At 34.0% G+C, this 10,470-nt stretch overlaps 1 long non-coding RNA gene across 2 annotated transcripts; it reads left to right on the top strand.

Moving 5' to 3' along the window:
* Window positions 1–4,775: 4,775 nt before the first annotated feature.
* LOC104120914 (uncharacterized) lies at window positions 4,776–9,208 on the top strand. 2 transcript variants are annotated; one of them, XR_691761.4, is made up of 3 exons: window positions 4,784–4,899; window positions 5,610–7,398; window positions 8,901–9,208. It is a non-coding gene; the product is annotated as an uncharacterized lncRNA (long non-coding RNA). The 2 variants fall into 2 exon arrangements; XR_001966800.3 differs by lacking the exon at window positions 8,901–9,208 and having other exon boundaries at window positions 4,776–4,899; window positions 5,610–7,548.
* The last annotated feature ends 1,262 nt before the right edge of the window (window positions 9,209–10,470 follow it).

Below are 10,470 nucleotides of genomic sequence, written 5' to 3'. Positions count from 1 at the left end.
CATTGAGATTTCAGGCCTTCAGTAGACTTTGGCCCAGATATTGGCAGCTTGCACTGGTCTTGCTCGGGTAGTTTCGGCTCAAGCCGCACCTGCCACTTCTCAGACCTGGGGAGGTACTCATACCCCGGTTGCCCTTACTCCAGACCAGGTAGTACAGGGACTTCAGGTACCGGGGGTACTACCAGCCCAGCCGCCTGCAGCTGCTCAGGCCCCGATAGTTCCTGTTATGACAGATGATAAGCAGAGGAGATTTGAGAGATTTGAGAGGCTTCGACCTCCACCATTTAGCGGTACTGAATCAGAGGATGCTCAGGATTTTCTGGATAGGTGTCAACGGATGCTTCAGACAGCGGGTATTCTAGAGACCAGTGGGGTCTCATTCACTACTTTTCAGTTTTCTCGGGTTGCACTCAGATGGTGGGAGACTTACGAGAGGCATAGGCCTGTTGGCGCATCACCCCTTACTTGGCAGCAGTTCTCCGTGGTCTTTTTGGAGAAGTTCGTGCCTCAGTCCCATAGAGAGGAGCTGCGCAGATAGTTTGAGCAGCTTCGCCAGGGTGGTATGTCCATGACGCAGTACGAGATGAGATTTTCTGAGTTAGCTCATCACGCAGTCTGGTTGGTTTCCACTGATAGGGAGAGGATTAAGAGGTTCATTGATGGCCTCACATATTAGCTACGGTTACTTATGACTAGGGAGAGGTTATCTGGTGCCACTTTTGACGAGGTGGTTGACATTGCTCGACAGATAGAGGTGGTCTGTAGCCAGGAGCATGGTGACAGGGAGGCTAAGAGGCCCCGAGGTTTGGGCAGTGTTGGTGGGGTACCTTATGGAGAGCAGTTCTACCACAACAGGGGTCATCCAATTCACCGTAGTGCATCATCCAGCCATGGTTCATATAGTTCTCATCAGAGTCAGTCATCTCTCGGTGCACTTCCATCCCCGAGTACACTCCGTGCATCAACAGTTAAAGGATCATATGTACCAAGTCCTTCTGGTAGTTATTCTGGTTCCTGAGGTCCGCCTCAGAACTCGCCACCATTCTTCGAGATTGAGTGCTATAAGTGTGGAGAGCTGGGCCATGTGAGGAAATATTGTCCCCGCCGTACGTGAGGTCCAGTTCAGCAGAGGAGTCAGGCTACTACTTCTGCACCAGTTTCTCCACCACCCGCTCAGCCAGCTTAGGGTGGAGCTCAGTCAGCTAGGGGTCGCCCAAGAGGGGGAGGCCGATCCGGTGACGGTCAGGGCCGATTCTATGCTTTTCCTACCAGACCAGATATCGTTGCTTCAGATGCAATGATCACATGTATTGTCTCAGTGTGCCATAGGGAGGCATCTATATTATTTGACCCAGGTTTCATAATATTTTTGTTCATTTTCTGGATACGCCCCGTGAGTCCTTAGTTTCACCTGTTCATGTACCTACGCCGTTGGGCGATCCTATAATTATGTATCGGGTGTATCGGTCGTGTGTAGAAATTATTGGGAGACGAGACCAGAGTTGGTCTTTTATTGCTTAGTATGGTCAATTTAGATATTATCTGGGTATGGTGAGATATCAAATGTTTTGTTATATGGCCTTGGGCTAAGTGGGCGAGTCTGCTATCTACGATTTGATTGCACGATTAGGTGTGGTATTGATTTTGGTCTGAGGCATACTTGTTGATTAGTTATGACTTGCAAAGGTTGAGATTGAGGATGACTCGAGTAAGAAAACGTCTTGAATGAGGGTTATATTGCACTTTATGAAAAATTATGAGATGATTAAATTGTTATTTTGAATGATGTAGTGCACACGGAGTATGAATTAGATTGGTGGTGTTAAGGCAGAGTTACTTCTTTGGGGGCTTGTGTTTTTTTGCCCGTTCGGGCGGTGTAATTTAGATTAGAGCATACTGAGTAAGCTTTGGGTAAGAATAGTAGTGTTGTGATAAGGAGAAACGTCAACTCGAGGGTAATTCAACTTGAGGGTAAACGTCAACGGAAGGCAAAGGGATTTATTTGATACAAACTTGGTAAAGCAAAAGAACCACTTGGGTGGTTTGTGTGCGTAATTCTATTATGTAGAAAATAGAAGTCGGTCGACCAAGGGTAATTTTGAAATTTCGCATATATTGAGGGATAAATTGGTAATTCTGCCACTTATGCCTAGGCCTGGCAAGTGGGCCGGTCCAGGCCCGGGACCGCGGGCCAGACGGGCCAAACGGCTAAACGGGCCAGGACCGTTTGGTCCGGTTTTAGCGGGCCTGGTCCGGTTTCGTGGGCCGGTCCTATGATTGGCCCGTCAGGCCCGGGACCGTTTGACCCGCCAGGGCCCGGGACCGGCCCGGTCCCTTGGCGGGCCTAGCAGCTAATATTTTTTTAAAAAAACATAAGATATACTATATATATATATATAAGCTTATATTTGTACTATACTATAGTCTATACTATATATACATCTCATAAGATATATAAACTATATTCGATATACTATATATACATCTTAAGATATACTATATATACTATACTATATATACATCTTAAGATATACTATATATACTATATTATACTATATATACATCTTAAGATACTATATATACATAGTATACTAGATATATATAGTAGATATACATGTATATATAGTATATAAATCGAATATAGCTTATATATAGTAAAATGTATATATATATATATATATATATATATATATATAAGCTTATATTTATACTATACTATAGTCTATACTATATATACATCTCATAAGATATATAAACTATATTCGATATACTATATATATATCTTAAGATATACTACATATACTATACTATATATACATCTTAAGATATACTATATATACATAGTATACTAAATATACTAGATATATATAGTAGATATACATGTATATATAGTATATCTTAAGATATATATATAGTATATAAATCGAATATAGCTTATATATAGTAAGATGTATATATATATAAGCTTATATTTATACTATACTATAGTCTATACTATATATACATCTCATAAGATATATAAACTATATTCGATATACTATATATACATCTTAAGATATACTATATATACTATACTGTATATACATCTTAAGATATACTATATATACATAGTATACTAGATATATATAATAGGTATACATGTATATATAGTATATCTTAAGATGTATATATAGTATATAAATCGAATATAGCTTATATTTAGTAAGATGTATATATATATATATATATATATATATAAGCTTATATTTATACTATACTATAGTATATATATATATAAGCTTATATTTATACTATACTATAGTCTATACTATATATACATCTCATAAGATATATAAACTATATTCGATATACTATATATACATCTTAAGATATACTATATATACATAGTATACTAGATATACTAGATATATATAGTAGATATACATGTATATATAGTATATCTTAAGATGTATATATAGTATATAAATCGAATATAGCTTATATATAGTAAGATATATATATATTATAGTATAGTATAGTATACATATAAGCTTATATTTATACTATACTATAGTCTATACTATATATACATCTCATAAGATATATAAACTATATTCGATATACTATATATACATCTTAAGTTATATTATATATACTATACTATATATACATCTTAAGATATACTATATATACATCTTAAGATATACTATACTATTTATACATCTTAAGATATACTATATATACATAGTATACTAGATATATATAGTAGATATACATGTATATATAGTATATCTTAAGATATATATATAGTATATAAATCGAATATAGCTTATATATAGTAAGATGTATATATATTATAGTATAGTTTAGTACACATATAAGCTTATATATATTTATATATATATGTATATATCAAATATACCTTATATATCTTAAGCTGTATATATAGTATATACTATACTATACTATAATATATATACATCTTTCTATATATATTATATATATCTTAAGATGTATACTATCGAATATGATTTATATACTATGTATATATAGTACAGTGTGTGTGTGTGTGTATATATATATATATATATATATATATATATATATATATCTTAAGATGTATATATAGTATATAAATCGAATATAGCTATATATATCTTAAGATGTATATATAGTATAGTATAGTATATATATATAAGCTTATATATATATATATGTATATCGAATATATCGAATATAGCTTATATATCTTAAAATGTATATATACACTATAATATACTATCTATACTATAATATATATACATAGTTTATAAGTCATATTCGATAGTATACAACTTAAGATATACTATATATACATCTTACTATATATATATATATATATATATATATATATATATATATATATATATATATCTTAAGATCTACTATACTATACTATATATATATATAGTATATTTTAAGATGTATACTATGTATATATAATATAGTATATATATATTTTAAGATGTATATATAGTATATAAATCGAATATAACTTATATATCTTTATTACTATTTTTTTCTCTAACTTATATGGAAAAAAAAACTAAAAATAGAAAGTTTCTGTTGGGCCCGTTTGGGCCCGGGACCGAACCGGCCCATTAAACCCGGGCCCGTTAGCTCGTGGTCCCGGTCCCGAGCCGGTTCCAGCAATAAGCCCGCGAAGCTCAGAACCGTTTAGGACCGGACCGCATAGGACCGGCCCACTTAGGACCGAGCCCGGCCCAGTTGCCACCCCTACTTATGCCATAGATACATCTTTGCATATTCCATAGCTTTCCCTTTGAAGTTTGAATCAATGTCTCTCTCTTTTAAGAAGCACTCCCTCAATTTCTCTTCATAAGCAAATTTTTCTGGGTTTACATGCTACTTCATCCTAAGGTACTTCTTTTCGCTTTTCAATGATTGTTATGTTTTTGTCTGCTTCATCTTCTCTATCTCTGTTTCACAAGACATATATGTCGGTTATAGTTTCCCAGGTACTCTCCCCCCCCCCCCCCCTAATTTTGGGTTAATTTTTTTTGAACAACCAAAAAAGGATCTTTCTGATAAGGAATATAGAACTTTACAAACAAACTTGAATTACAGATTCCCCGCTACAACAATTTGCGGAATAGCCGCTCCAATATTTTTTAATTATTTGTATGCCCAACCCAATCAGATAGTAAGAAAGGGCAACAATGCAGACGAAGAAGATAAATTTGTCAGAAATTGAGTACACTAAAGGAGCTAATCTTTCCTATATCGTGACAAAGAAACAACAAATATTGAAGTAGGCTATGCACATATGGTATTTGATGATATGCCTTACCCATTTAATGTTGTTGTGTGCTTACTAATTCCTTTGAGCATTTGCTTTCACTATTTTATTTTATTTTTTTGATGAAGTTCTTTATTTACACTTTTTACACACCGAATCTAAAAAATGATGCACTTTTTATCGAAATATTTTGTGTATTTACCTTTTGATCTTTAATGGTGTCGTTGAGACAAATATTTTCATGATATTGATTCGAAATTTCTTCGGTCTCTTTGGAAACGTGAAAAGTGATGCCTCCACTAATAGCTACTTCCTAACTGATGTTTGATAGGATGAAACAAGAGAAAGCTCCAAAGAAGAGACCAAACCCAGCATATGGTCATTTGTTCACATAAACGTAACAAAATTGAAAAAGAGAAAGTAAGAAATATGAGTATCGGAGAGAGGTAAGTGACATAAAGATACTCTTTCAAAGCCAGGATGAACCTTTAAAATAATTCTTTGTACTTGAAAGCAAAAAGGGTACAATAATTTATTTTTACTGTGTTGCCGTTTAGTAATTTTGACGGTGTGCGAATGTGAAATCTTTCCAAAATTCTATTGTTAGATTGTGACGGTCCTATTGAAGTTTAGGTACATAGTATATTCAATAGTCTCCTCTTACACAACTGGACATTCTAAGAAGAAATGTTAAGAAAAGCAAAGGCCATGTCTTTGGCCACCCTTTCTTTAGTTCATCATCAAGACAAAGCCAAGTTGATTGCATATTTAAATGAAATGAAAGAAGTAAAAGTTAGGATGCTTGTAGTGTTAAATTATGATGCTTAAGGTTAAGGTAATGGACCAACATTTTAGGATATTCATATGGCGAACATTAATTTGTCTTCGATGATTTTGTGATACTTTCATCTAGAAGGCACTATGCATGGTGAGCTTGATGTTTTTTTTTTTTTGTATTAAAAAAAGGGACTCAGTCCTATTCTTTATATATAGGATGTTGTATACCTTTTCAACGCCAGGTACTCTATTATTGCAGTGTGTCATGGATTGTGGAGTCTTTTCTTCCTAATCTTCTTTGTAGCTGTTTTCTTCCAATATAATATGTGTTTTCTAAGTAAACTTCTCTAAATGAATCATATCTAACATCAATGCCTATGCACTTAACATTACTCAAACACACTGAATGGTATTTTTTCTCCTTTCCTTCTTGTGTAGCACTTACATTGTAGGTAGTATTATTGCCTATATTGCAACATATGCAGATACATGCATGTAGTATTATTTCCTATATTGACCAGTCTCTTTATTAACTTATTCATCTGACTACCCAACTTTGTTCTGGCAAACTTACCAATTTTTCATGTTTATGTGTGGTTATTGCCTTGGTCATAAACAGAAATGACCGTACTTTTTCTTTTGTTGAAAAAGAATACTTTATCATCAATAGTTGTTTATGAATTAAGAACCTTATATAATATTTATCAGAGACATGGTTGCACTAATAACATGTAGTACTACTCACTATAAAACTATTTATGTGCAGCTCTTGCCTTGGTCGTGAACAGAAATATGAACAATCTGACCATACCTTTTCTTTTGTTGAGAAAGATTACTTTATCATCAATATTTGTATATCAAATAAGAACCTTCTATAATATTTAACAGATACATGGTTACACTGACAACATATGGTACTACTCACTATAAAACTAAATTTCTACTAAACTTGTGTATCTAATTGGTGAAGACATATTTTGTGCATTGCTGATAAAATGTTGCATATTGTATGTAATTCCTCTTCCTACAACAGAACTTTACTTATATAAAAATGTATATAGGCTCTTTACCTCTAGCACTCCTCTCCATAGTCATTAGTTTTGTTTGAACAACTTTGCACAATGGTTATCTAACAAAAGAGGTTACACCTTATGTAAAGATATTAACTTTGCTCCAGTAACTCAGAAGACATGAGTTTTTCTTTGCATTGTCTCATAGCTACTTAACTATGCAAGTGTTCTATGTATGTTCGAAGTTGAATTGAATCATGCTTGGAGATCTAAGAGGCGCTAACAGAAATTGTTTCAGAAGGAAGATAGGAACACAAGGCTGCTTCTGATACGGTACTTGCTTGAATACTATGGACTAGCTGAAACGAAAGTAACTATCGTTGTTTTGATCACCTGTTAGCTTTTGGACTAACTTACAAAATGTATATAACTTAGCGTATACTACTTGATGTTAATTAATAAAGTTGATCACTTATCCTAGAATTCTGTTATTGAAGTGTTGGCCGTTGGGCCCGTGTTCTGCACGGGCAGCAACCGTCTAGTAAATTCTAGAAACATCTTTGCGCTAAATTATAAAAACGCCCTTGGTCGTCCAAGGCTTCACTTATTATATAGTTAAATATGGGATATCTGAAACTTCTTATAGCTATTAAAATAATGTGTCCTGAAAAATCCTTTCATTAATATTTACTTTAAAAATCATCGTTGCCAATACGAAGGAGTATAGCAACTAATAAATACGGCTATATAATGAAGTTAACGTCCTTTTTATTAATGTTGAAGAAAAAGTATAGTTACTACTTTGAGATATACCATAGTGTTTAATGTGTTTAGTAATGATTAATGGAAAAAAATTGTACTCCATAAAATCATGATACATTTGCATTAATCTTCAAGTGAACTCTTAAATCTTAATTAATGATTTTAAAACTTGCAAAATATTAATGATTCAGACTCATTAATAATAATAAGTGGTTGATAGATTAAGCTTCCGTTTAGCCATAGATTTTGGTAAATTTTTAAAAATCATTATTTGTTCATGGAATATGATCGTTTTTTAAAAACAAATTAAAAAAAGTTTAAGTTGCCAAAATCTGGTTTAGGGCAGGGTAAAAATTTTTCTTCCACTTACAAAACTTCAAGTTTTAAAAAAATAAATAAAATTCATGTCCAAACACAACTTTAACTTCCTGAGAATATTTTTCAACATAACTTCAACAACTCTTTTCTTAAGTTTCAACCCGATTTATGTCCAAACTCTAGCAAAATATTTTTAAAATGAAAACAAAGTGGGATACTGCCTATACAGTGAAAGCAAAGAACACATACAAAAACTAGCTAATCAAGTTACAAATTAAACAAAGTATTATACTTGGTGGCTTGGTGAGTGAATTTATGTAACTCGATCTTAACCAAATAAACTAGTACATGTACCCGCGTGATGCGCGGACCAATTCAAAAGAGAAAAGAGCGGAGAGAGATAATAGAAACATATGTATATTGCATATTAAATTTAGCGATCGAATTCAAAAGAATTAAAATAAAAAATAAAAAATAAATAGATGAATTTCGTTGGGGCTAATATGGGGGCCTAAGTACGATTCAAGACCAAATGACAATATTATTCTTAGAAATTTCTCCAGTGAAGCTAGCTTAAAAGTATGGTGCTCTCCAAGACCTATAAACAATCTAAAAAAATTAAACATCAAGTTTTGAGTACAATTTATAAGGAAGAAAGTCACATTGAATAATAGTTCATTATTCACCTTCTTTGTGTTCAATAATAGTTCATAAGTTAACTGAATTTTTTTACTGATGTGTTACTGTATATGTAGCTTCAGTGCTTCATGATATGAATGACGGAGTATCAATGAAGAGCAGTAAATTAAAGAAAGATCAAATGGTCCGAGCAGCAGAGAAAGATCAGATGGTCCTTTTAATTTTCCTCGCCAATCTCGTTTTGTAAAACCATGATTGTATCTATATTGATTCCAACACTGAATTATAAGGTGCAGGTTCCACATTGATGGAAAAATTGTTGTTTCTACTGCAAAAAATGTGAATTCTACCACATGATATATAATTTGCAAAAAGATCTTTTCTGTAATGACTCGGTGAATCCATATTTTTGAGTTGGAGATCAGCATGCATCTTCCATCCGGAAACTCTTCTAACTCATATGTTGTAATCCTAGGAGTTTCTGTAGTTGATGAGTGGTCAACTCTCCATATCGGTATTGTGTGATCTGGACTTTGAACAATACATCCTCGTATTTTTTTTATTCTAATTTGTACGTGATACCTTGCAAGTTTACTCACCAGCGAATTGTTCATTTGGATAGCTGAGTTGTTACAACATACTGGAATAAATGCTGAAGAAGTACTTGGCTTAAAAGGATTAGTCCACCTTAAAAAGCAGAATATTTTGTCTCAAGTTATGATCAAGTTTTGTCTCAAGCTATTCCTAGTTTTTTTATTATTCCTAGCCAGAGAAAAGGTGCTTTATGAAATCCGGTCCACAGCAGTGAAAGTACGATTGATTTCGTCGATAATACTTTTTTTCTTTGATCAAATGATTGATTTAGATTTGAAATTCCTCTTTACCAAGGGAAGAGAGCGTCGATTAGGTGTTCTCTTAGATGTTCCAAACCACCATCTTGGACTTCCAGCATTTGATTCAGACAGAAAGTTTGGTACTCAAAGTGTGCCCCTATCGATGCGTGTATGCCTTCGTCGAAAAAAGAAGGGGAAACACAAGAAATTTTCATAGACCTAGGCTCGTGAGCAACGACGATCAAAGAAGATAAGGAAATGCCCGACTGAAGTCAAAGACAGGTAAAGGGATAAGAAAATCAGTTGAAGAAGCGAGCCTCTATCATAGAAAGCCATTGCACGCTAGCCCCTTGTCCTGGATACGCATTCAGTTACCTTTCTAAGAGCTCCTTTCATTTATCTAGACAAAGCATGTTGCCGCCAGAAGTAGAACCCCGTATTTATTCTAGAGAATCTCCTAATTGTTCTAGAGAAACTAGAGAGAGATTCTTTAACCATAAAGAATTCGGTTCAGATGTAGGATACCTATCCAGAAGTTTTCGCCCGCAAGCACCACTAGGCCCGGTCGTCGGTTCAAAGTCAGTTGGGTCCGATATTCATTCCTTACTCAAATAGGAAGGTGTTTTTTCTAACAACTCAAAAGGCGATTCCCCCTACTATCTACAACTCCAAACGCGACAAGAGTGCTTATTCCCCAAAAAAAGATTCATTCCCCTTCTCTTCCCGATGATCAATACTTCTTTCTAACAGCTCCATCTGCCCATCTGGCAGTGGAAGGCCCCCTCGAATCTTCCTTGAGTTGACGTCACATGAAACAAAACCGACGCTCCAAACATTTAGAGTTCTTGGTAAA

Source organism: Nicotiana tomentosiformis, chromosome 2 (genome assembly GCF_000390325.3).
Source record: "Nicotiana tomentosiformis chromosome 2, ASM39032v3, whole genome shotgun sequence".
Lineage (NCBI taxonomy): Eukaryota > Viridiplantae > Streptophyta > Magnoliopsida > Solanales > Solanaceae > Nicotiana > Nicotiana tomentosiformis.
This window is presented reverse-complemented; position numbering and strand designations above follow the sequence as displayed.